The sequence below is a fragment of the Struthio camelus genome, chromosome 1 (assembly GCF_040807025.1).
Source record: "Struthio camelus isolate bStrCam1 chromosome 1, bStrCam1.hap1, whole genome shotgun sequence".
Lineage (NCBI taxonomy): Eukaryota > Metazoa > Chordata > Aves > Struthioniformes > Struthionidae > Struthio > Struthio camelus.
This window is the reverse complement of record NC_090942.1, coordinates 100,330,102-100,355,737: the sequence shown is the minus strand read 5'-3', so window position 1 is coordinate 100,355,737 and position 25,636 is coordinate 100,330,102. Positions and strand designations below refer to the sequence as shown.

General features: G+C 39.6%; 1 protein-coding gene and 1 long non-coding RNA gene across 15 annotated transcripts in view; one reads left to right on the top strand and one right to left on the bottom strand.

Moving 5' to 3' along the window:
- The first annotated feature begins 16,853 nt into the window (after nt 1-16,853).
- Nucleotides 16,854-21,331, top strand: LOC138061012 (uncharacterized). Its single transcript, XR_011134569.1, has 4 exons — nt 16,854-17,244; nt 19,470-19,619; nt 19,872-20,013; nt 21,222-21,331. It is a non-coding gene; the product is annotated as an uncharacterized lncRNA (long non-coding RNA).
- Nucleotides 21,332-21,413: 82 nt separating this feature from the next.
- The window catches only part of ALCAM (activated leukocyte cell adhesion molecule), a 128,134-nt gene continuing 123,911 nt past the window's right edge, over nt 21,414-25,636 (bottom strand). For 11 of the 14 annotated variants that reach the window (XM_068907467.1, XM_068907547.1, XM_068907481.1 and 8 more), the window contains one exon: nt 21,414-23,715. The gene's annotated coding sequence lies outside the window, so the exon portion shown is untranslated. Of the gene's footprint in view, nt 25,560-25,636 lie in introns of all 14 variants that reach the window. The other 3 variants (XM_068907453.1, XM_068907475.1, XM_068907508.1) reach the window with 1 other exon arrangement.

The window sequence follows — 25,636 nt, the reverse complement described above, 5'->3', positions numbered from 1 at the left end:
AAAAGCTTGACTATGATTTCAAAGAAATGACTATCACGTGACTTGAAAAATGCTCCTGTGGAAAAGGTAAAAACTGGATAATTCTACCAATGGCCCCCAAGAGACCTTTGCTATCTGTTTGTCAGGTAACCTTGCACGTTAGGCTTTTTGCAATGATTATACTTTTGTAGCACTTAGATGAACCAATGTTTGCGAGCATGACTGTAGATAGAAGGTTCCTGTTCATGCATGCTGCTGCCTGAGCAGTGGTGAGAGGTATTCCATGTTTTCATGTATATTACAGACTACTCGTAATCTTAACAGAAATGGGAATGTTTGCGTTAAATCCCATGCAAAAAAGTAGACTACCCACCCTGAGGAGAAACTCCAGGGACAAGAGCTGCATGGTGCAGGAAGGGTTGAGAATGTATGAGCTGAATAAACAACAAAGTGTTTGTAAACAACAAGCATCATGTTAGAACCATGATTTCTTCTGGGGGAGCAGGAGTAGTGTAGTGGGCAGAAGGGCGAAGGGAATGCAGGTGAAGGGGAAATGCCTGGAGGACAGCATGGAGTGTATTGGGTGAGAGAAGACATGCAGAAGTCTGGAGCAGACAGCAAAAAGCAAAAGGAAAAGAAGTCCAAAGGCTTGTAGTCTTTATAGGTTTCAGAGTGGGAGCGGAGGAAGAAATCTCTGAGTTGGAGTGTACTACAGTGCACTGAAGTGGGGGAAATCTGACTCGCCCTGCTTGGGGCTCAGCATAGTCATTTGGAAAGGGCGTTATCTGCCTGTGTGCATCGCTCGTGTGTGACCCACTCCATTGAGTTAATCACCTCACTATGTTATTGCTCATTCTCACAATACTTTTCTTCACAGCCCCTTCATTGTGATCTCTGGCACAGCTGTGGCAAGCTGCTCCGTCAGTTCTCTTGGCAACAGCTTTTGCCAGTGGTTTAACGTGTAGTATTTTCCAGGCTTTTCGAGGCTTTTCTATCTTTTTTGTGGTTTAGTTATAGCAAGAAGACCGTTAACAATAAACAAAGCTGGCTTGGGAGTTAAACAGATTCGTCCTCAGGCACTGGCACCCTTTCCTTTGACGTGTTGCTGTTGCTGACTAAACAGTTTCCAAGATTATTAGGAAAGGCAGAGTCTTCATTGTATCTATGCTTTGTTTCAATCATATGAGATACTGGCCAACCAGAGCACCACTGCAGGCTGTGAATCTGCCATCATTTGGTTCCTTTTAAACCACATCCCACAGCAGTTACTAAGGGCCTGGCTGAGACCAAATTGAATTTGTCTGTGGCTTCGTTCAAAGATGATATGGGTATGTTTTTCTCTTTTTATGGTTGTGAAACTTGCTGCATTCACCTGTGGTGCTATTGTTGAGGCATAATGTACTCTGGAAGCTGTGAAATTCAACGTATCCTGAAACCCAAGTTATTCCCATGCTTATTTAGCGGTGATATAATTTGCTTTGTGAAGGAAACAAGGTTCCTGTGATGAGGTGCACAGGCCGTGAAAAGGTTAATTTTCTGCTCAAGGGACAAAGAGGTAGTTCTTTCAGGTCATCTAAACACACCTGCTGGAGCAAAGGAGCCTGCTTGATAGGGAGGGACCCCCCAGCTGTGGAGAATAATCTGTGCAGGAGAAAGTCTGCAGCAATCTACTATAAGGAAATACCGCTTTAAGGACTACAGGAAAAAGGCTTCTCAGGAAAGGGGTATTCTTTCACAGTAAATAAAAAAAAATGAATGTACAGTGTGAGGGATAATTCAGAGAAACCCTGCAGAGTGCTGAGACTGTGTGCTATGGATGCATCTTTATTTTTGTATTCTGTTTTTATAAGCTCTTCCTTAACCTTTTGTCATTTGGGATACTAGGCTAGGTGGGCCTTTGATCTGATTCAGTGCTGCTGTTAGTATGTCCTTGGTGAGCTACGACTTGTTGTCGGTGAAGACTTTTCCTTTATTTAATTTCTTCTTGCAAATGATCAGTACAGCACTGTGGACTAACAGCTAATATGAATATGTAGAGTTTCTGTTGATGTACAAACTGTCTTTGCAATGTGGATTGATTTTCTTGGGTGGTGAGCTGATATCTATTTTTCAATGATCTACTCTTTTGGGGACCTTATGTTGTTGTGTATCATCGTTGTATTTGAGATCCCGCCAATACAGTAATACCCATGCCTTTTTAGACTGCCTGGTCTTCTCCCTTTGAAGACTGTAGCGAAGTCTGCCGAGATAGTTGAATGAGACATGTGAAGGGTGACTGACCGACTTGTTAGTAACGTGTTTTTGTGGGATAAAAGAGGATTTCAGGGGAAGCACTGACTTGTAGAGAATCTTTCTTAGGGTGGAAGGGTTTTATCATCAATTTTCAGTTTTTGGAAGCTATTGCACACACTTTTAAAGTAAGGAAAGAAGCTGATGGGTTTTTTTTGTTTGTTTGTTTTTAATTTCTCAAGGTATATATTGCACCGTGGCTTTGAGGGATCCGCATGTTCTCTATTTTTCCTTTTTGGTTAATCAACAACCTAAGAAAACTTCTGCTTTTTGTACAGTTGCTAAAATGATACCAACTTACTGAGGCTTGTTTGACAGATACGGTATTTGAAGAAGACATTGCTATAGTTAGTCAATGACAACAGGGTAAAAAGGTTTATTAGAGGAAATGGGGAAGGAAGGATGTGACAGGCACCTGCAAAGGAAGAAAATGAAGACAGATGAAGTAAATAATCCTAAGGGGGAAAAAAAAAAGAAAGAAAATGGTCTATTCTATGAACATTCTTTCACCAAAAATAAATGAGAAATGTAAATAACATCATTAGCTAAAAATGCAAATGGTAGATGTTATGGCTTAATAATCCTATTTAATGCTGCTTTAAATGAAAGTCTCAGACAGAAAGAATGGGCCTTTTATTCTTAATATGATAAGTATGTTTAGATAACAACTCTTAAGATTAGAAAATATTCATAAAATTAAGTGAGTTCTAAACTGATACTGAGAAAGGCCTACTGGAGTTCACCAAATCTTGCAAATGAATGATTAAGCAAAAAATCCCACATTTGTCATTCAACAATTTTGTATCACAGCTCACTTTGGAGAAGCTATTAAATCTGGAAAATGCTGAGACCTTACTACAGCACAGGACCTTCTCTTAAGACTTTGGAAGGCTTGTAATATATGCGAGTCACAGCTGATGCATTTCATCTGGGGCTGAAATTGTGCATTATAGGAATATCAATTTAAGCCTTATCCAGGCGTATAATTCCCACAATATTAAGGGTTATTCCTTATACTATTCTGAATGCCAGCACTGCAGTGCAGTTACACATTCATTCTTCCTCCATACCGAACTTGCAAGAGGTTATTCTTTCAAATGGAAGTTATTTTTTTTCTTAGAATTGAAATCTGGGTTTCACTTTTCAATGCAGTGGTGGCAATTAATTTTCAATTACAGAGCAGTCATGCTGCGGTTATGCTTTGTACCTATCACTGCTGTTAATTCATACAGCCAGAAGGCCAACTGCATGCTGAAAATTATTATTGTACAAACATAATGCAGTTATGTGGGGAGCAGTTTTGATACCTCAGTTTCGGGTGATACAGTTCAAAAGTGACTTCCTAATCATCTGGCATGTTTTAAGGTGTCTCAGTTTGAGCACCTAAAATTGTTTGTGCCCCTGAAAAATTACTTGTGCAGCAGCTGTTTTTGATTGTTTTGTTATTAGGTCTTAAACATATTTATTCCCAGAGTAACACTGTAATGGTGCCCTCTGAACTGTTGAGAATAAGCTATTTTCTGTGGTACTAGCAAAGCTTGTGTGAGTATTATTGCTGAAGAAACATGATTTATGTATATTTCAGTCAGTTTGAATGCACACACACACACACACACACACACACACACACACACACACACACACACAAACACAGCAGAAATCTGTGAGCTAGGCCAGCAGGCTCATTTAAGAATGTGTGAAGGAGAGCGCTCCTTCTGTATTTGTGTAAGAAAGTAGGGAACAAACTGGACAATGCTTCATTTACATGTCCACTGAATAAAATGTAGAGAGAGAGAGACTCCAGGAAAAAACAGCTTATAATAAGCTTAGAAATGCTTGCCTAGTCTCTGGGCTGCATGTCAGCTAATTTAAAGCTGCAATGACAGTGGACTTTCTTGGATTAGAGAAAAAGAAAGAAGGGGAAAGTCCTTAAGACTTTGGCACTTCTTTGCATTCTGTGTTTGCACCAGGGAATTGGGCTATATTCAAAGCAAGGGATCAGTTTTACAAAGCCATCTTCTGACAGGAGGAAATCTTGCTAGGACTTGCCTTTGAGCTTAGAGAGAAATTGGAATTTGAGACTGAAACTAAAAATATCAGATAAAGCTAAAGACGCGTTATTTGATTGTGCAGGTTTGGGGGAGGGAGGGGTGACAGATATTTTCAATTGTTTAGCTTGAATTTTGTCATCCTTAAACTCTGCTGAATAAAATTAATGGTTTCTGAAGGATCTGCCTCTTCCCCTTCCCGACAGGAAGGGGGGACCTTTTCTTTTTGTGGAAGATTGGGGGCAGTGGGTCCTCAAAAGTTGATGCATTCAGTTTTCGAAAAGCTTTGAAAGCCATTTCAGGGAGCTGTACTATGAGGAGTTACATACATAAAGGGGGAGCATCGTTTAGGTGTAAAATGGTGTCCCTGCAGCAAGCAGTAAGAGGCACATGAAGGTGGTTTATGATTGTGAGAAACAGTTGCAGTCATTAAAAACTCCGAAAAGATGATAAGCTATTCAGTCATTTTACCGATCTTCTGTTTATACAGTAAGAGCGGATTATTTATTGAGAAACATAATTGTAGTTTAATTATATGATAATTGGAATTTAAATATACAACGTAAATGTAACATTTATTTTTATTTGCACTTCTGAAAATGGAGGTCTGTTTTGTACCTGATGCTGCAGAAGACCTACTGAAAGCTGCAAAACACCTATTCCATGTTCTGTCTAAAGGTGTGACCTTTCTGCAGTTGCACTGTGATCAGTGGGAGATAGGCCAGACTAGAAATGATGCAGCGAAGCATTACAGGATCTGCTGCACTGTTTGTCCGAGCTCTCTTGCTGGTGATTTTGGATCATTTTGCATGACAAAAATTTGACAAGTTTAAAGGAAAAGTGAAACCATCACCACAGGTTCAGTAGGAGAAGTGATGAAGAGTTCAAAAGGCAGATGAAAGTAATGACATTTTTCTCCCTGTGCTGGAAAACTAAATTTCGTGTGGGCTGAGGGACATAACTTCTAATCATGTGGCCATCTACAGTTTGTTTTTTCTCCCCTAACTATTCTTTCTCCCTTTTTGTTTTTTTTTTTTTAAGGTTTTTAATTGTTGTTATTGTTAATAGGTTCTCTTCCCTTTTCTCTAGAATTTCCGTTTGTAATGCAAGCTGCAGTCTTGTCTATGCTCCCACTGTTCTGGAAAAAAAAGTCAGTGGTGTGCATAAAAAGTTTCTTGTGAAGCATTTGTTGTGGTATAAGGAGTAACAGGAGACTAGAGCTGAATGGGACAAGCATGACCTTCTGCATGTGAATAGTGTCAAAACATAAGGAGAAAGAGAGACTACTCAGAGGGAGAGGAGGTAAAAACATCTTATTTGATGAGGTATTAAATGGTGGCTAAAAGAAAAGAGAAATAATTGTCAGTATCTGTCCCATACAGGAATATAGTTTTGCAGGTATATCAGAAGCAAATGTTCCCTCGTAGACGATACCCCCATAACCTGTGTTGAAACGAAGAAAAATATATCTGCCTGACTTTCTGTGCAGTCATAAGTAGCTGAACGCCTTTGTCTTAGTACTTCTAACCTTCAATTTACACTTTTTATTAGAAACCAAAATCACCTTTCCTGTAATTGTAATATTTATCCCCATGGCTTTATATGGTCATTGTCATTCTATCACTGTATGCATGATTGTATAAATTGATTCTATATCTGTATCTGTTTATCTTGGTGCCAGTTTGTTTATCCACTTTCAAGTACTAGCCCTTTGAGACTCCACAATGAAAAACGGCCGTATAGCTGGAAGAAAGTTGCATATAAGAGCAGATCCAAACCAATCTGTCGTGTGGTTAAGAAAGTTTAATTTTTCCAAATAAGCCTTGTTAGGCACTTGGGACTCCAGATCTACTGTAAATTTTTGTTCCTTAAGCTTCTATCAAAATACTAAAGTCCATGAAGCCTCTCCTCTATTGATTTAAAAATAGATTTTTTTTAAAAGTAAAGTTAAGGTGCATATGCCAAAGACCCCATGACTTGCAATGACAGATAATTGAAGGCTGATGATCTGGGCCCAAAGCCTTTAGAACAGACTTGTATTCTATTTATTTAACCTATATATCTTGTTTATGTCAAGCTTTCTCCTATCTACAGTGGAACAAACTTGTGCTTCTCATTCCACTTTGGCCTTTCTTCAACCAAATTTCTATTGCCTCAATATTGGTAGTCTAACTGCAGAGATTTTTTTTTCTAGAAAACCTGAAGCTCCATGAGAAAGGAACTATCAGAATGCTGGCACTTCAAAACAGTGGTTTTAGCTTGTTTTTTCTCATCTTGGAGAGGTTAGAGAAAACATAGAAATGAAAGATACGTTGGTACCATTCTTGCCATTTATCTGCTCCATGACAAAGGCTGTTATTATAGTGATGACACAAGACTCTCTTGAAGTAGACACTGGACAAATGGAGAATACAGAATAAAAAGCCAGGTCCTCTCCTAATAATTTTCTCTCTAGCGTGAGGAAGGGACCTATTTTAATATATTATTAGTATAAGACAAGAATGAGACAGGGGAAAAGATGGGAAAATAGACAAATTGGGGAGTACGTGCAAAGGAATAGCTGGGTGCTGTTTTCTGCATATCAGCAACTGTAACAGGAAAAATTTGTAGAGTGTTGAGAAATCTTTGCAGATGTTTGTGGAATGCAGCTAGATCTAACTTGCAGGCACTTGAAATTCATTAGTGGAGAAACTCTTCTTACCTTTATAAACCTTTAGAATCTTTCTCAGAGTCTCCACTGTCTCTTCCAGTCCCATCCTCAGTGATACACGTTTTGAAATAAAGTCTTACAGCTCTCTCCACTGCTTAGGCTAGTGTTCTGCTAGTTGTCTCCCCTCAACTTCTTCAGTGTTATGCCTTACGTTTTCCTCTTGGTTCATCTTACATGTTCTCTGAGTTTCCCTCATGATTTTTCTTTGCTCATTAAGCAAAGGAGATCTTGTGTCTGTCTCTTCAAGATCCTATCGTGTCACAATATGATCTTTCTCCTCCTTTACAATTGTCATTGCCCGGGAACATGCAGTGACAATAATGCTTTGCTTCCTTATTGCTCCTTCTTCCTTTCGCAATGAGTTACTGTCATCCCATTAGAAGCAGTTCGCAAACAACGGTTTGTCAGTTGTTTGTGCCATCCTAAAGTACCTGGCTTCCTGGCGAGACAACTAAGTGCTGCTGTTCTTCAGGCACTCGGTTTTCTCAGGAGAAGGATTGGCAATCGTTTCTTGACTGGATTGTCAAATATCTATATAAAGTAGAGAACCTTAAGCTTTTAAATGTGTCAGTGGCTTATATCTTTTTAATGTTTGGCTGATAGAATCATACTTATCTCATACTGAGGCCGTTGACATATATACGTATAAATACATGTGTGTATACCTGTATAGTGCTGTCACCTTTTCAGTGTTCTCACTGACGTTGAACAACTACTTATTAATTGACAAAATGTCTTGATTGCAGGCATCTCAGGTTGTGATCATGTGGGGTCTCTCAAATTAAGTTCAACAGACTCTTAGGGGAGCCTCAGGAAGAAAGAAGCAGGCTTGCTGTGGCTTGGGGTGAGATCTGAGCAGTGGTGTACCTGCCAAAAGTGTGGGCTGTACAGCTGCAGTGGATGAGGCAATCACTGTTTTGTGTTGACTCCAAATGAAGGTTACTGTTTGAGGCATCACCAGCATGACTGCTTGTATCAGCCTAAGATGTCCTGTTTCTGTTACTTGAAGGGAGGCTATAAAGTTGAGGAAAGTGCGATTGCTGGCTGTGCAAGGATTCCCATTTTATGCCTTGCTCCAGATCCTGTGCTTACCCTGCTGTTCCCTGGTATGAACCAAAGTTGCAGCAAAATGGGGACGGGGCGCTGTGGTGTGCCATCTGAAGGAGCAGATTTTAGCTTGTGATCTTAGCCCACTGTGGTTAAAGTAGATATGTCAGTTTTTAAGTGAGAATACAGATATTAGTGTGCCTTGTGGGTTGTAATAAGTGTGATATCCAGGAAGGTTAAAGGGCTGACCGTTTTCTTGAGCTCAGACAAGGAATACAAATGACTCATCTGCTGGCTTGGTGATTTTTCTCCACTGTGACTGTGTTAGCGACATGTAGTTTCACTGCAGACAGGAGCCCGCGGTACTAGGTGTATGAAAAGCGGCCTCACAGTGTTAGACCTAGCAGGTCGCGATAATACAAAGAAGTGATGTTAAAGAGGAGAGACTCATTTTATAAACTGGGAAAGTAAGAAAGTTCTTTTTAGTTCTTTTTCATCCACCTCTTATCAAGTTTTACATCTTATAATGGAAGGTGATATGCTTGTGTGCGTTCAAATGACCCAGTTTCTGCCTGGTAATGTCTTCCTGGTTGCTGCTCAACAGGGTAAAATTTCAGCTGGTTTTCTGCTGTGTGAAAGGTTTATTTAATGGAATGCCAACTTTTTCCTGGGACATCTGCACTATTTTCATTTATTTTTTAAAATAATCTTGTACATTGTTCGGCTGCAGGGGATTTGGTGTTTTCACTCCACCCTGGGAATGAAGAGTTGACAGTCTAATCTTTTTTAAATATTCTGTAATGGGAGATTGACTCTGCAGCTGCCTTGGTTTCTGTCTCTCTGCTGCCGAAGGTGCTGTATACACCCTGAATGCTGCCATTCCTGACAACATTTGTATTATCTGCACCCTCAGTAATTGGGATCTTTTTTCAGCAGTGTGTGGCTCCACACCATACAAGATTTCAGAAACTTTCCTACTCTCTTTGCCTAGTTACCTATGCCAATCACATGCTTGAGGAAGACTGAAAGTCTTGTTACTATCCAAATCTGTGGCCATGAAACCACAAACAAACAGGAGTCAATAACCAGTTAAAGCACAATTGAAGACGGGAAGGAGGGAGAATTGCAGCAGCAGTGAAGATAGAGGATAAAATTGTGGCATATGTATAAAGTTAGGGGGAGAGATTTATAGGCCTTTGAAGAGCTTTGAAGGGAATTCTGATAGGCAAAAGCTGCTTTGGCTGAAAGACTGATTTTTTTGCTTCACCTGATATCAGGAAAACAACAACTAGTTGGAGGGAGGCTTTCCGAGATAGAGATCAGACAAAAGATGGCCAAGTAGGAGGAAGGAGAAGGGGGAAGGCAGGCAGAAGGGTCTTCCTACCTGTGGTTGTTCTCATTAATAAAAGAAGAAACAACAACCACAAAAGAGGCTAGGAACCGGTTCGTAAGTGGATGAACAGCACAGCTGTTTTAAAGGTGTTTTAGCACCAAAATACAGATTGTCCAGTGCAATTAATCTTACCAAAAGGCCTATTCTTTCCAGACCTTGATTGTTTGGGGTCATTAGACTCGGTACTCATGCAGGAGCTCTAATCCTCCCTAGCACCCAGGTTGGACTATCATTTCAGCAGTGGTATCATTCTGTTCTTTCAGCTTTCTGTCTGTGAAGATCCTTCCATCAGATTTCAGAATTACTAGGATACGTGGATGGTGATTTCCCACTTGGTTTCAGAGTTGTTTGACCAGAAGTCCTATAAAATAACAGGACCAACTGTGTCCTTCACTGAAGGCTCTTCCTGATGTGCTGAGCTGAACATGTCTGCACAGGCCAGACCCTTGTGTCTGCACAGCCTGCCCCGTGCTTCTCTGAAAAATCCCTCTGCACATTCAGTCCATTTGTTCTTTCTGTGTGCACAGGAAGACATGAAATATCTTGAATGTGGAGGATTTACTGCATGTATCTAGCAAACCCTGAAATAAAACTATTCTGGAAATATAGGGCTGGCTCTGCATGCATAGCAGTGGTTCTGCAAATATGTAGTAAATGCAAGACAAATGAGACTTTCTGCAGCATTTCTTCAATGCGCAAGACATCTACACCAACCCTGTGCCATGGCAAGCAGCAGAGGCGAGAGGAGTCGGGGGGTCTTGAGAGACGCTTCTGAGGCTGGCAGAACACCACGATTGACTCCTCTCTGGGTTCCTGAGATGTCCACGGAAAAAGAGGCTACTTGGAGCAGGAGTGCAGGGTGAATTTTGATTATCATAGCAATCTGCACGTGGACTTGCAGCCCACATTCGGATTACCCTTGTTCTAGTGCTGTTCAATATTCTCGCCAAGTGGAAAAAATCTACAAGATTTTGATCCAAGACACCATGGGCTTGACTCTCAGAGATGCCAGCAACTTCCATCTCCATTTCTTCCTGAGCTTGAGTTGCAGCATCACATATTTTTCAAAAACAGGATCTCAAATTATTGAAAAGGGTTTATTTTTCATAAATGGTGGCCCCCAGTTTAGTTGATATTTTGTGAGTTTGCTAAGCCTAAATCAAAGTAATGCGGATTAAGCTACCCCTCTGACTTTCCCAGCTCACTCTTGGATGGGTATTGGTCAATCTAAAACTCATTTACAGCCTGGACAGTGTTATCTTTTATTAATATTCCTTTGAAATCCTTATCCATTACCTTGGCATTTTGCAGAAGGTACTATTATGTCCCAAAGTACAGTTGAACAAACTCCAATAAATGGGTGACAGCATCCAATCCTCTTTGGTAAGTAACTGTTCAATTTATCTGAGGGTTTTTTTCCCATTTGATATCTCAGGCCAGAGAGCAATATACTTTCCTACCAATCTGAATTTAAATGAGGCAGACTGCTAACTTTGATTTGCTTCTGTTCCTTCCCATCCACACCAAGTGGTTTGCATTAATCATACTAATAAAAATGGCATTAAAATTACCAAGTTTTAAAGAAGGGGACATGACAGTGATATTACCCACTAAGTTGCAAGTCATTGTGCATGCATATTAATTACAAGTTGTCTAAGATTTCAGCAGAAGCTCAAAGGAATGACATTTTTCCCCTGTATGTTGTTTTTAATTTTGGAAATCTCCATTGTAATGCAAGATGTATCCTATCCTAATGCGGTTCTGTAATCACAGCATGCTTTAATTTTGATAGATGACCCTCAAATCCTTTAAATCCACTAAGATCTGCAGTAATTAGAATGATTTTGTAATACTTTGTTTCCTGGACTATCTATGGTGACACCCATCTATCGTCAGATGGATTCGTTTACTCATTCTCTTTTCAACAACAATTTAAAAACAAGTAATTTGCACTGAAGGCTTACCTTCTTTGGTGCTACATGGGGGAGGGAACATGTTATAAGTTAACTCACTCTAGTCTCTGCTCCCTCTTTCTGAGGGATTGTGCTCCGAAGAAATGCACATTTTGCGAGTATTCAGAGCCCTTTTCCCCTCAATATCCAAGTAGTAGCATGAGTGCTAAAAAGTCACCTCATCCATTCTGAATGCCTCCCAATAGAAGTAAGGAGCACAAGTTAAAATTCACTAAGTAATTTTTTTTCCCTATTCCAGATATCCCTCTCCTTTTCTTTTTATTCTGGTGCTTCTCTGCCCGCACAAATCTAGTAATCTTTTCAGTGTCCAAAAAATATTAAAACTGGATACAAAACAAGAAAGCATTGAGAATGTTCATCACTTATTGGGGCTAAACTATGTCTTTTTTTTATTTTTGTCTTCCCTCTGTCATTTCTTTTTTTTCCCTTGAAGAACATTATCTCCTTTCTCAATATTATTTCAACATCTTTCCCATGGTTGCTACTGTTTGCTCAACCTCCTTCCCTGTCCTGTGTTGTTTCCTCTTTTACCATGCTTATTTTTCATTCCAGCCATGAACGTGCATGTATGTCTGTTCTGCTCTCCCCTCTCCCTTCCCTCCTCCTCAGCTTTTCTCTGAAATGCGTTTTTCCCCTACCCTCTCTTTTTGTCATCTGCACCCCTTTAGCCTCTGATGTGTCTGCAGCATTTTCTCCCATCTTCCTTGCAGAGGCTATGTCTTCGCGAGGTTCCCTTCAGGTCCCTGGCCCCCAGCCACCTCATGTCAGCCAGATGAAGTACCCACAGGCAGGGCACGCTCATGCTGTCGTGCGAAGCAGCGGACTGCTCACCCTCAAACGCACCTCAGCTTTATCATTGTGATAGTGGAGGGAGAGGCAGGAAAGCAAAGATCAGTGCAGCTGGCAGTAAAGTAATAGCTGCCAGCCACAGAGAGGAAGCTGCAGTAACTCTGCCTTGTGGGGGAGGGAGGTTGGAGGAGCAAGGATTTGATCCAACATATGCCTCTTGCTGGCAGATACATGTGAGGCAGACCTGGCGCTCCTTCAGACAGTGAACTGATGTGGGAGATGCTAAGTATAGCCCAGCCCTGCCTGAGACCAGTGTGTCATCTATGGAAGTGCCCTTGTATTTCCGTGAGCGTAGTATTTGCTTGTTTTTTTGTTCATTCGTGGTTGGTTTTGCCCATTTTTTTTAAGAGGTGACAAAACCACACCCCAGCAGAACGTAACGGCAGATCTGTACCATCTGCCAGGGTCTAGATTTATGCGGTGGACCGAGGAGGGTCCTGGCTTTAATAACTCAAGATAAGATGGTTCCTTCCTGGGCAGGTTAATAATCAAATCATATTAACAAGTAAAATTTGATTAGCCTTCTGATTAGGAAAGAGCAAGCCAGGAGTTTGAAGCTTGTTGTGTCAACAGAATAGATTAGCTGCAGTCTGATGTTCTGCTTTCAATAAGAAAAATTGGTAATAAAATTATAGCCACTGAATTCCTCGTGAGGTTCTGAACATGATACAGTGCTTTTAGAAAATTGCTAAATACTGTAGGAGAGTACACTGGAACTTGGTCAACAAACAGACGGAAGAGTATCAAATTGTTTAATTGCAAATAAAATAGTGATGGGGGGGAGGGAACCTTTGCCTGTAATCAATGAGATAAAACTTTTATATTGGAAAAATCTATTAGGTTGTTGTTGCTGCTTGAGATGATTACTCAAGAGGGCAGATGTCCCAGCCCAATGGGCCCTGAGCTCAGTGTAGTACAAAGCTGTGTTTTGCAGAATATAGGAGTGTAAAAAATGGCCAAATGGGCATGGATTGCAGTCCAGTTCAATGCTGAAAAAAAATCCAAACATTTCTAAAAGTTGAACCTTTTTATTAGAAAATGTTGCAATAAACAGTGTCAACAGCACATTATGAACAGGGTAATTATATGCAAGAAACAACTTCCAAAGTAGTCTTATCTGGAATGGTAATGGAGGTCAGGCTTTTACTGAGGACAGATTTTAGAGAAAAAAGAGAAAATCATTGTAATTTTTTGTGGAGCTGGATACTTTCAGCAGAGGCTTAGAAATAGCTAGTAGGTCTCCACATATTAAATAGTTGTCATTTTACCTTGCCTTAATACAAACTAGTGTCACACAAATTCTGTGCATCAGCTAGATAGCTGTTAAAGCCAGATAGTAAATGCCTAATATATTTAGGAATATAAATAATACTTAGCTTACTTTTCTCATCAGAGTAGGATCCAGTGGCAGCATGATTAATCACAAGCTATTCAGCATCGGTGAGGGGAAAAGAAGCCTATTAATGCTGCATTGCTCTCCAGATGCTGGGACTGTACAGGAAGGAAATGATGTCTGAAGTGAGGGAAGATGGACTGTTAATTCAAACAACACAATTCCACCTGCTGTCAAGAATGATTACAGATCAGAAGGGTATGTTTGTGATGATTGCTTTATGTTTGTGGCTAATAAATTTTACTGTCTACTGTCAAAATCCTGTTAATGTTAACTGCAATATTTTACCTTATACCTAGAGTTTCCCCCTCCCCTAGATACGTGCATATGGGACAAATCCCCCTCCCTCCCCCATCAAGCACGCTGACTCACACTAGCTCAGGCCCACTTCAGGAAGAAGTGCATCTGGGCAAGCATAGCTCTCTGCTCATCCTAGTTAGCTCTGGGTCTGCAGTTTACTTCGGGCACTGGTGTAATTGGCTTCTTATGCTGTCTCTGCACAGGGCTGTGCTTTGCCACAAACGCATACCCGGAGTAGTTGAAAATGCTCTGACAACTTTCCTGGGTGGAGGAGAAAGGGGGACAAAAAACAGTCTTTGAATTTCAACTTTTTCAGTTGACTTCGGTTCACTCTCTCTGCTAAGCTCTGCTCCAGCATGAGAGCTGGGCTGCCTTTTTGTGTGTTTCACAAACGGCTTATTTGGCTGTGCCCCCAGCGGATGATGTCCTCATTCAGATTGCCGTGAGTTAACCGAGGTGAGCAAGAGGTCCTGCTGGAATACCAAGGCTCGTAGCTAAGGCCTCTGCAGGAAACTAATAGACGGGAAACTAAGGAACGCGTCAAGGGCAATGCTTTGTAATCCAGCAACTAAGAGCGGGATGCTGTATGAGAATGAAAACAAGTGTGAAAAGCATGTTGCTGTTGTATGTGGCCTGCCTCTGTAGAAGATAAGAAAGTGCTTATACTTAACTGAACCAGGTAGCAGCATCAAAGATAAAGTAGAATGATTTGTCTCAGAGGGCCCATAAGGTAAATGTAGCCAGCGTGGACTGGATAACTGTTTGGAGGATCTTTTGGGGAGAGAACCTTGCCTGGCCACCTTTAACCATATCAACGAGACCAGATAAGGCTGAAATTGCCTTGATAATGGTATTAGAAAGACTGAATTTGGGTATGGATGTAGCAGAATTGGGACCAACAGAAAAAAATGTGATTAGGAATCAGTTGTTCATTTGGGAGGAAATTGGGTGGAGAAAGGCGGGCACAAGGGCAGTAGAAAGGTGGGAACAGGAATGGAAAAAAGGAAAATATGATATAAAGTCAGGTAAAGAACAAAGGAGGGCAGATTTTCCAACAGCAGTGCAGATTCCTATGGATAGAAGTGAGGCTGTCCTGCAGACCCAAGGCCACCTGGATGCCAGAGGGAACATATGGGGAAACCCACTGGACTTTCCAGCAGGTGGAAAGACCTGGTGGGGGAGAACAGAGCAAAGAAAGATCGTCTTGCACCTTAATGTTAAGTAGCACTGGGAGAAAAGGGTGATGGATTTATATTTAGTTGTGTGTAGTTAGTAGGATTGAAGAGTGACAAATAGTAGCTTTGTAGTTGTGGCTAATAGTGAGCAAAATAATATAACTGTGAAATTGATAACGGTGGTTTTATATGATTTATTAGATTATTAGAAGTAGGTTGATTAATGAATAAACACTATAGTTCCTTGCATCACTTCTATCTCAAGCCTGCAACCTAAAGGGGCAGAGTCAGACCCTGATGCAACAATCTAGCAGGGAACTCTTCTGAAACTGGACCTTGCTCAGCTGGGCCTCTGTAGAGCAAGAGACAGTAAGGAAGTGTTGTGTTCATACCTTAAATATCTAACTAATCTGATTCTTCCTTCACTTAGGCTGTCTTTCATAGTGGTCTGCAGTCTTTTAAATTCTTTCTCAAAGGTGATGTATTTAGTTTAAAAGTTTTTTTTAAAACCCAATTGTAGCTCATCTGTCAGTTCCTACGTGTCCAAAACTGTGTGGATCTCTCATATGTCCTAGTAAATCTTTTTGTTCCAGTTAGAAGCAGATTGCTGTACCTGTGCTCCTCGCCCCCCCCCCCCCCAATGTGAAATGTCTAGATGTTGCTTTAGTTTCTTTTTTCAGAAAATCTTCACTTATAATGCAATTTCCTTTGGCTCTTTCTTAAGCTTGGTCAGCATGAGTGACTTGGGAGTAATTTCCTTATTGGTTCCACAAGAATAAAGCTGACACTTTTTCTCTTACCGTCTCTCTCCTGCTGTGTTGGCTTTTGGATCCAAATGAATTAGCCAAAATTCAGTTTCTTTCCTGTTTGGATGAGCATCAGTAATACAAACTGGGTGTGCTTTTTGTGACATCTTCACATAAAAATTCTCTTTCAGATGGTGAAAACAGGCTTTTTTTCCCACTTAGAAATATTGATATCTTTGCTGTCTTATGATGCCACATTTACTCCTTCTTTCGTCTTGTCTTTTCCAAATGTTCAGCTAGCAACAAATAGCCATGCCTCATATTCCAAGTGGATCTATTTTACTGGGATTGGTGAATAATGCATTTTTATGCTGACTTTCTATTTTACATCCAGCTAGATCATGACACAAGTCATGAGCAAAAGAGAGTGTATTAAAATATTTGAGAAGTATTTATTAGTTAATAATACCTTTAAATGCATTTGGATACTTTTCCTCCTGTAAGTTTATGTAAATGTGTTTTACACTTAAAACCAAGTTATTACAACAAAGGCAGTGTTATTTATAGCAACGAAGTTGAACTATTTGGTTTTGGTCACCATATCCTCCTAGAGTTGAGCAGGCTCATGCTATCTGGCCTGATTTTTATTCACAAATCTCAAGAAGAAAACTTTTTTCTCTCAGTTGGTCTTTGAATTTTGAGTTGAATTGTGCTGATTGGATAAATGCAAATGTTTAAGATGTTCTTTCGGTACCTACTGCTATGTTGAGGCTGGGTTAGAGCTTCAACAAGCACTGCTCCAGGTGCTTCTGCTGGTTCAGCCTTCAGACTTTCCATATAGTTTTGGAGGCTTAAAACGTTTAGGTTTAAACTGTGAGTTTAAATGCCAACTCTGCACATTTTTTATGATGGTAAAGCTACTTTTTACCATTTAAATACCTATTGTGCTGCAACAGGAACTAGGTGGATTGGTATTAGTTTGTTGAATTTAGCTCTGCTTAGGACTGCAGATGGGGGTATCCCCTCTCTGAAGCTACAAGAGCTTTGATTGCTTCCTATGTTGGAGCTAAAGACTGCCTCTAAGGCCAGTAAAGGGTAGCTTTGACTGTTCTTGGGATCCAGATCCATTCTCGGTGGTAGCCGTTAGCACCTTTTAAGCTCCTATAAATGTAAAAAAGCATGTACATAACGAGGAGAGAGCAAATGTTTGAATAAACACTCCTGAGATAGCAGCGGAAATAGCACATGGATGGAGCCCTATACCTGTCTAAGGACTACTTTGAAGGGTGTGATCACAGCACGTTCCCATCACAGCTTCTGGCTCCAAGATTTTGCACTTTTGGTGAGTTGAGCTCTTATTTTCTTGCAATTTCACTCCTCCCTTCCCTCCCTTACCCATTTTTGGAAGGACCAAATGATTGATTCCTCAGAGCAGAGGCAGGGTGAAAGGATGTGGTCCAGGAATATTGCCTTCTCACCACTGCTGGCTTCGGTTGCTGAACTTATTCTTATTCTGGCCTATAATAAATATAAAACTCCAATGAAAAAAAACTGCTTTCCTGCTGCTGTTGCTGATGCATTTCGAATTAGGGAAACCTGGGACCCAGCACTGTGCAGGAGGCATGCAGCAAACCCAGCCATTTGTAGCTATGATTGCACTGTAGAATGGATCACTTCAAGGTACAGTGACTGGGGATTAGAAAGACACTGCACATAGGAAAATTGAAACTACCTCATAGCACACACTGGTAATCTTTTAAATTGTTAACTCTAATTTTATCAGAAAGTCTTCTGTCCGATCTGATTTCCGTATCCTGTTTCTTTCTGTTTAGTAAATGCAACCGCTTTGTTCCGTTCTGTTTGTTTTGTTTATGTTTTTAAATTCTTGGAAATGAGTGTGATTTTTCTCTATTTGGATGAATAATAACAGAGAGAGCTTGTATGTCAACATCAGTGAAATTGAATTTGTGGAATATTTTATCTTTATGAAGTTTTTATTTGATTCTTTAATTGAATCTAAATTCAGGAAATGAAATGAATTAGGTTCAGCCTCTTAAATGTATTCTGTGGTTCGTGCTAGTCTTGCTGTTCTTGTGATAGATGCAAATATTAATGAAACCTCAGATCTGTTATGTAGACATTACTGAACCACTTGCAATCTGTATTTGTACTTAATTTCTAGCTCTAAAGGAAAAAAGAAATTGCCATCAAAGATTAACCTATACAAGTGATTACTTGATCAATCTAATGAGAATCTCAGTGAGAGGGGGGAAGTATTAGGATGGTGCAAACTTGAGCTGAGGGGACTCTCGCTCCTGTTCTGGTTTTGGAGCTGGCCTCTCTTAACATAAGCTGTAGTATATGTATGTAAGTTCTTCTGGATGCGGTTGAGTGTAGGTTTGGACTATAAGAGGGATTGCTTTTTCTTCTCGTAAAGGAAATGTGTGGAAATAATATGACTGTGAATTAATATAATCTGTTTATTATGACTTGCAGCAACAGGATGTTACTTTCTTCCCTCAGCTCACTCCTAAGTACATGGATGGGTAATATACAATAAACTCCTGCAACACATCTATATGGGCTAAAATATGTGAAAAAAGATCACATCTTTAAATGAAATACTTGTGCTGGCATTCCAGCACAAAGATTCTTGCATTTTATTTATTTATATTGTCTGATTGTACAGGTGATAGGAGAAGGATTAGCTAAAAAGAATAAAAGGCTTAAGCGGCATCGGTGGTATAGGTATAGTTATGTTATGCTGTTACAGTTGAGCCTTTGTAGCCTTTGTGGATTAGACTTGGGGTAATTTCTACAAAATGGTATTCCAGAACAGTGGACGTGAACGTGTAGGAGAGCAAGCATGAGAAGTTCAGTATGTTTCTACTTTTTCCCTATTTCCCAGCCTTTTTATGATTATATCTGTGTTAAGACTGCTGATGTTTTTCCCAAGCTGTCTTGGCATTTCTGAACTAAATGTTCTACAAAAAAAAAAAAAAAAAAAAAAAAGATGGTGAAGGGAGCTGGGTCTCTATATAGAAGAGGAGATGGGAACATGGGCACTAGGATAGGTGAAACATGAGAACAGGAAAACATTTGGGGGGGGGGGCCCTGAGAGAGGATATGACTGTTTTTTGAATAAGGAGCCAGATTTCATAATGATTCATCAGTATTCTACCTTTTCTTTCTGAAATTCATCACTAGATCTAAGTGAATGCCTTGCTTCTAATACATGAAATGTCTCTTTTAACATATAAATGAGGAAAATGTATGGATTTCAGGATATCTGAAGAAGAGTTGTGAGTGTCTAGGACAATGTGTTTACTCTAACCATTTAAAAAATAAACGTTGAAATAATTTGATAATGAGTAACCAGCTTAGTTTCTGATTCTCTGATTATTTGAAAAGACAATTATTATTAAATTTGTGTGCATACTGCGAAGCATAGACACAGCTAAGGTTTAGAGGGGTATTTTTGCTTGTTTTTTGTTTTGGGGTTTTCATTTTTTGGCAACTTGCCTGACTGTGTGCTGAGGAGGACCTTGGGACTTTCCTTCTGTTCAGATTTTTTCAGGGTACTCCTCATTACTCCAGCCCTACCGAAAACCACTTTTTGGTGATGGTTTGGCCAATGAGATCCTACCTGTATCATCCTTCTGCTCTCCCCAGCCAAATCTGAAGACAGAGGCAAGGCGATGCTTTCACCCACCTCAGGTATACCCTAGCCAGGCAAAAATCTCCTTTCCTACCCTCCCTTTGCAGTAAGTTAGCGCACTTATTGCCTGGTAGAGTAAGTGCCAAAATGAGGGAAGGCTGAAGTCAGCCTTGCTCAGCACTGGACTAAATTGACTTATGCCAGTTTGAGGATCTTTCCCTTTCCTAGAAGGGAGAGAGAGACCTTCCAGGAGATCTAGTTCTGTAAATCAGAAAAGTTATGTAACTCCTGCGTCCCCTCTGCCTTCACAGGTTGGGCTATTCTGCCTGGAGCAGAAGTCTCTTCGCAAAACTGCATTGGGCAGTTCTTGGAAACACAGACACCTGGATGGAGATGCATTTTTGTCAAAAGAAAAGCCAGAAAACATTTGCACAGATGTGGCTAACACAGGAGGTCATGATCTCATTTCATATGTCACTGCTAATCTTAGCTGAGATAATTACATACATATGGGCTGTTTTAAATGTGAAGTCAACAGGAAAGTATCCAGCTACATGTGGTAGTTCAAGTAAATCAGATTTAACTGCAACAGCCAGCAGCTGCGGATATTAGGTGAATATTAGATGTTCCTTGAAGAAATTTATCTAAAAAACCCCAAAACCACAGAAATTTACATGTATTCATTCTTTGTCTCTACGGCTAATACAAATATGGATAGAACCTATGTTAACATCTCATAACGTTCAAGTAATAATCCAAATATAATTTAGAGTTACTTGTTTGTATATGTATTTCAGAATATGGCAGAATGAAAATTCTCTGTCTAGGAAAAGATGCACCATATTGCCTAAATAGCTGTATTGCTGGGTGTCTGCTGCCGAGTCATGGCTAAGATATAGAGGATCAGGTGCGGATAGTTGTTTTACTGATAGCCAATCTGTTAAGAATTTAACCACCAGCTAAGGAACTGAACAGCTGCTAGTTATTGAAGTGTAGTAGGCGTAGCTGTGTTAAAATCCTAGAATGCAGGGCAGCCTGGAGAACGCAAAATCAGCAGGAAATTACCCTGTTGCTTTGCCTTTTGTTGCATTGACCCTAGCCACTTACTTATTTTCCTTCAGGAGGCCTCATCTATTACCGCCATTACCATATATTTCTGTCCTGATGTTTTAGTAGCGACTCATATCCATTACAGTGTACCTATAGTTTTGAGGTTACTGCTTCTGGGGGCTTATGTAGTTGTCTGCTTGGCAAGCCTGTGAGACAGTCTTGTGTGCTGCTGTATTTGCACTGTGCAGACAAACCTGTTGGCTTGTTCCGAGCTCAGTGGCCAGTTTCCTGTAAAACTATGAACAGACACCTGAAATTGTCCTAATTCCTCCGCTCCACACCAAAAGTTCTGGTGTTCTTCCCTTCCCTGTTGTCCTGTTCTTCATCAGGTTGTGAGCAGGGATTTTTCCTTCCCATGTGCAACACACTGAGCTTGAACGCTAGAGTTTTGTCCTATACCAGCGTTGAAAAGGCCCCCCTAAGATTCATTGGGGCAGGTTTGTTACCAGGCCCCAGGTGTGAAATGAAGTTCTGGAAGGTTTCTCATGCTAAGCAGGCAGGCAGCACCATGTCGTCAGGCTCCTTTCTGACTGGCTGCCGATGCTCTCCAGGTCCTGCCCCTCTGGTTGGAGAAAAGGCCCAGACACCCGCCCCCGCCCCGGGGCCCTCCTGGAGCTCATGGGACTGCTGAGGTCAGCCAGACCCTGCGCACGCACACCACTCAACAACAGCGAGAGCTTGAAGTAAGTGCCCTCCTTCGCGTTCACGCACGTTGTTTTAAACTGAGATTTCAGACAAGCAAGTGAAGACATACTTCAGTTTTATTGTTGTTTAGGCATGGATAGAAACATTAATTCTTTTGCACTCTTGGTTCTTGAAACGTGCCTGTAGTGAACTTTGAGCAGTGAAAAACCTGGCTCCTAGGACTGACGATTTAAAGTGCATAGGAGATCTAGTAGAATCCCATTAAGGTGAGGTGGTTTTATTCCTTTTTCGTAGTTGAGGAAGTTGAAGGAATTAGTTTCTTCTCCTCTCCCCCCACTTTCCCCAGACAGCAGTATGTAAATTTTCAACCCTTCCCTATGCTTTTCCTTATGATCGTTGGAGGTTCCTTCTCCGTATTTAAGAATTGTTTGTAGTGTTATAAACAAAGACAGTTGATTTCTGCGTACTCCATCACAGCATTCTACCACGACTTTTCCTTTTTAGAGTCGTTCGCCCTGCATTTTTTAAAAACATGTATCACTTGGCAGTGTTCTCGCACCAAAAGAAAAAGATATATTTGTATATAAAGTAACTTTTTTGTGTGTTCACGTTTTATTTTGGAAAAAACAGGTGTTTAAAAATTTTAGAATTTTTTTAACAAAATTCTAAAAAAAAAAAAATCACAATATTTACAGAGATAACATAATGGCTTAGCCATGCAAAACAAATTACTTTGGTTTTTTTCCCCCCATTTTACTTTGGTTTAAATATTGACCAAGATTATAATTTTTTGCCAAATAAAACAGTAACAAATCAAAGTTTAGAGGCAATATAACAGGATTTCCCCTCTAGTATTTTATACAGCATAGAGTTTATAGGATTTCTTATATATTTAATCCATGCCAATGCACTACAGGAAACTTTTATTAAGACATCAGTCACTACTGCCCAGACATTTAACATTTTACAAATTTACAAGTAACAGTGTTTTCTTCCCCCTAAATAATGCAAAAGTGGCAAAATACATTTCCTAACTTCCATCTTTGTCTTTTATTTATTTATTTATTTATTTATCTATCTATTTCTGTCTACCAGTCTATAAAAACTTACTTTTTCCCTGGATATCTGTAAATGGAAACCTGATGTTCTGCTTATTCTACTGTTTCTCTCCATCAAAACTGCCTGTTATTTTGTTCCAGAAATTAACCTTCTGTGTAACATGAAACTTTTCCCTCCCAAGTACAATTTTCTATTGGCCATTTACCCTAAAATGTTTTCTTATCTGTACCATTCTAAAAATTTCCTCAAGCATAAAACATGTTTATAAAGTTACAAACTTGAATGTAACTAAAGATACATAGACATTTCATTGTTACAATTATATGTACTGTTTGATAAATTAGGTACCAGTTAAAAACACTAAAATTATCTCAAGGTGCATTCAATATCTGTAGCGTAGTTAACAAAAACACACAAAAAATATATATATTCTATTTCTGTGGAAAAAAATGCAGCTTTGATATGACCACTTTTTTTTTTTTTTTTAAAAGGTCTCCAATTCTGACTGATATCTTTTTGAAAGGAAGAGAAGGTACAGTACTTTAAGGCAGCGGATAACAAAGGAATCGAAACCAATCCAGAATTCCAGTTTCTTATCCTAATTCTAACACAAAAGAGAACTGATAACATATCAATATAACGTGTGTCTTCCTCTAGAAGAAAAGGATTATTAGCCACCATCTGTATGTAGGCTAGGAATTTTTTGTTACATTCCTTGTTCAATACTCAGCCTTCTCTGTGGAAACTCTGTATTCCCTTTCTGGCTGTTAAGCTTTGCTTGGGTTTTTTAATTTTCACTTTCATTAACAATTTACTTTATTTTGTCGCAGCTGTCGCCCTTTCCCTTTACTGAGGTTTCAAAGAATAAAAAAAGCTTGATATTTTCCTTTAAGACAATCTTACACTTTAGGTACTTGCTACAAAGCATAGGCTTCACTGATAACAATCAGAATTAGACATGTACCTGCTGAAAGGGTGTCAAAAACAACTGAAATAAAAACATTACACTATACATCAGATTAACAGCAACTCCCAGAACAAAGCCTTACAGTGTATAAAAATAGCTACGTAAAAAATTTACATAAAGGCAAACAAAAAGAAATCTTCAGTGCAGACATTTACAAAAAAAATATTTCAAACAGAACACAACATGGTGACCTATTATCATGGCTGTTGCCAAAATTAGTTGTATTTTTTTTAACTTGAGATAATTGTGTCTAAAATCCTTTGAAAACTTGATAGTATGGTCTGTTTAATACTTGAACCATGAATAGCTGTCACTTCTTTGTATATGTTTAAATACAATCCACGTTCATGCTTCAATTGGTCTATACGTATTCTCTGAAAATGTGAAAGATAAAGCCAGTTAATCATCTTTAAATCTTTTAAATATGTTAACTAACATAACTGCTCAGTACCTAACCCCTAAATAAACAGCTAAGCTAATAGTACTTTCATCTGCCATTTAATGATAAGAATGCTATCTTACATGATGAGAACAGCTGTTGCAACACTGTGACTAGTAAATCAGGTAAATTTTTCTGATAAATAATGCATTAATGGATAACTTTTCATCTATGTAGAACTACTGATTTGAAAAAATCAAAAATTTATAACAAAAAAGTGTGCTGAAGGCCGAGGATGATGTTTGAACTGCTGTGTTCAATAAATATGTTCAAGAAATACCTTCAAGCTAATTTCACCTCCATCTAATCACCTCAGTATTGTGATGTTGTAGAAGGTACAAGGTTCAGGGGGAGGAAAAAAAACCCAAAACAGTCTCTACTGAAGAGAGTACAGAAATTTCCCATAGAATTGCAGTAGAAACCCTGGGCTTGTACATTACAACTTTTCCGAAATTCACTTATGCCCCACTTTAAATCATTCATGGGGCATTAATGTTGGTCTTTCAAATTTCCTCCCTCCAACTACGAAAACAATCATTTTGTCCATTTAGCAATGTTATATGACTTTACATAGTAAGTAATCATTCTACCTAGTGAGCTTCTGAGGAAAAATAAGCATTTGTTGTTTAAAACTACAGACAATACTCCCGTGTTTAAATTATCAACAAGCAGTGCTGTCAAATGTTTTATTTAGATTTGAAACCTTTTCATTGAAATATGAAATCTGTGATAATTCCACTATATACTTGGAAACCTTGAGACCAAAAGTAGGTATCCAACGCTATTAACTTAAGATCATTAATTATGAATGGTGTATTGAAAATGAGAGCCATTAATGGTTTTCCTGTTGAAGATCTCACTTATCACTCCTTTAATTTAAAAAAAAAAAAAAAAAAAAAGTTTAACTCGGGAAACCTCGCTATAGGTTGTTAAGTGGATCTCACACTCTTGTGTTACCACAGTGCTAGTTTCAAATGGGCTACACTGTTCAGAAAGAGGGTGTAAGGCCTGCCTTTGGCTACTAAGGGGAGAGATGCAGCAGTGTATAGAACTGCGAACACTGGGTGGTGCTGTTGGTGTTTCATAGTGCCCCTGTGTCCCCTAGGGAACTTCTGGGTCTGCCTGTCGAGTGTAGTTTATACAGATCCCAGTTTGGGAGATTTTCACACCCGTTGCATTGTTGCTAACTTAATATACAATGTCTATTTATTTCCAGGATAAAATTGATAATACTATCAGCATTTGAGATCGTGAATAAAAGAAAAGTTTCATGCCTCTTGCAGCAATGATGAATAAAGCTGGCCAAAGACTTAGAAACTATTGTTGTCGATAAGGGAGGCTCCTGTGACTATTTAAAGCTTAAGAGCTTCTAAATTATAGCCAAGCATACTCTTTACACACGCATACATACACACGCACGCACTACAAAAGTTGTACTAACCAAATTTGTATTTTCATTTTCATGAATGCATGAATTAAAAGAAATCCAAGTACTAACTTATGTCTAAATGTCAGGCTTCTTTAACATGTCCATATGCTGGTATAAATTCTTAGCTGGCCAGGGACTTGAGCCTGCCTGTCCTAATACTAGAAGACGCAAAGTCACCCCCCCCCCCACTGCCCACCACTCTGGAGGCAAGCAACAGACTCCGAGCTACTGCTGTGATCGCTCGACCAGGTGGCAACCAGGTAGGACGCCGGTGTTGGGAAAGAGTGGGGGGAATCTGGCATCATCTTGCTTGAGGAGTGCAGTTCTTTTACTCCCTGAAGAGAAATACCCTTTTGCAGGGCAGAGAGCGTGTTACTGAGATAACCAGCTCCGACTCTCTTCCACAGAGAGAAACGGTTGACAAAGA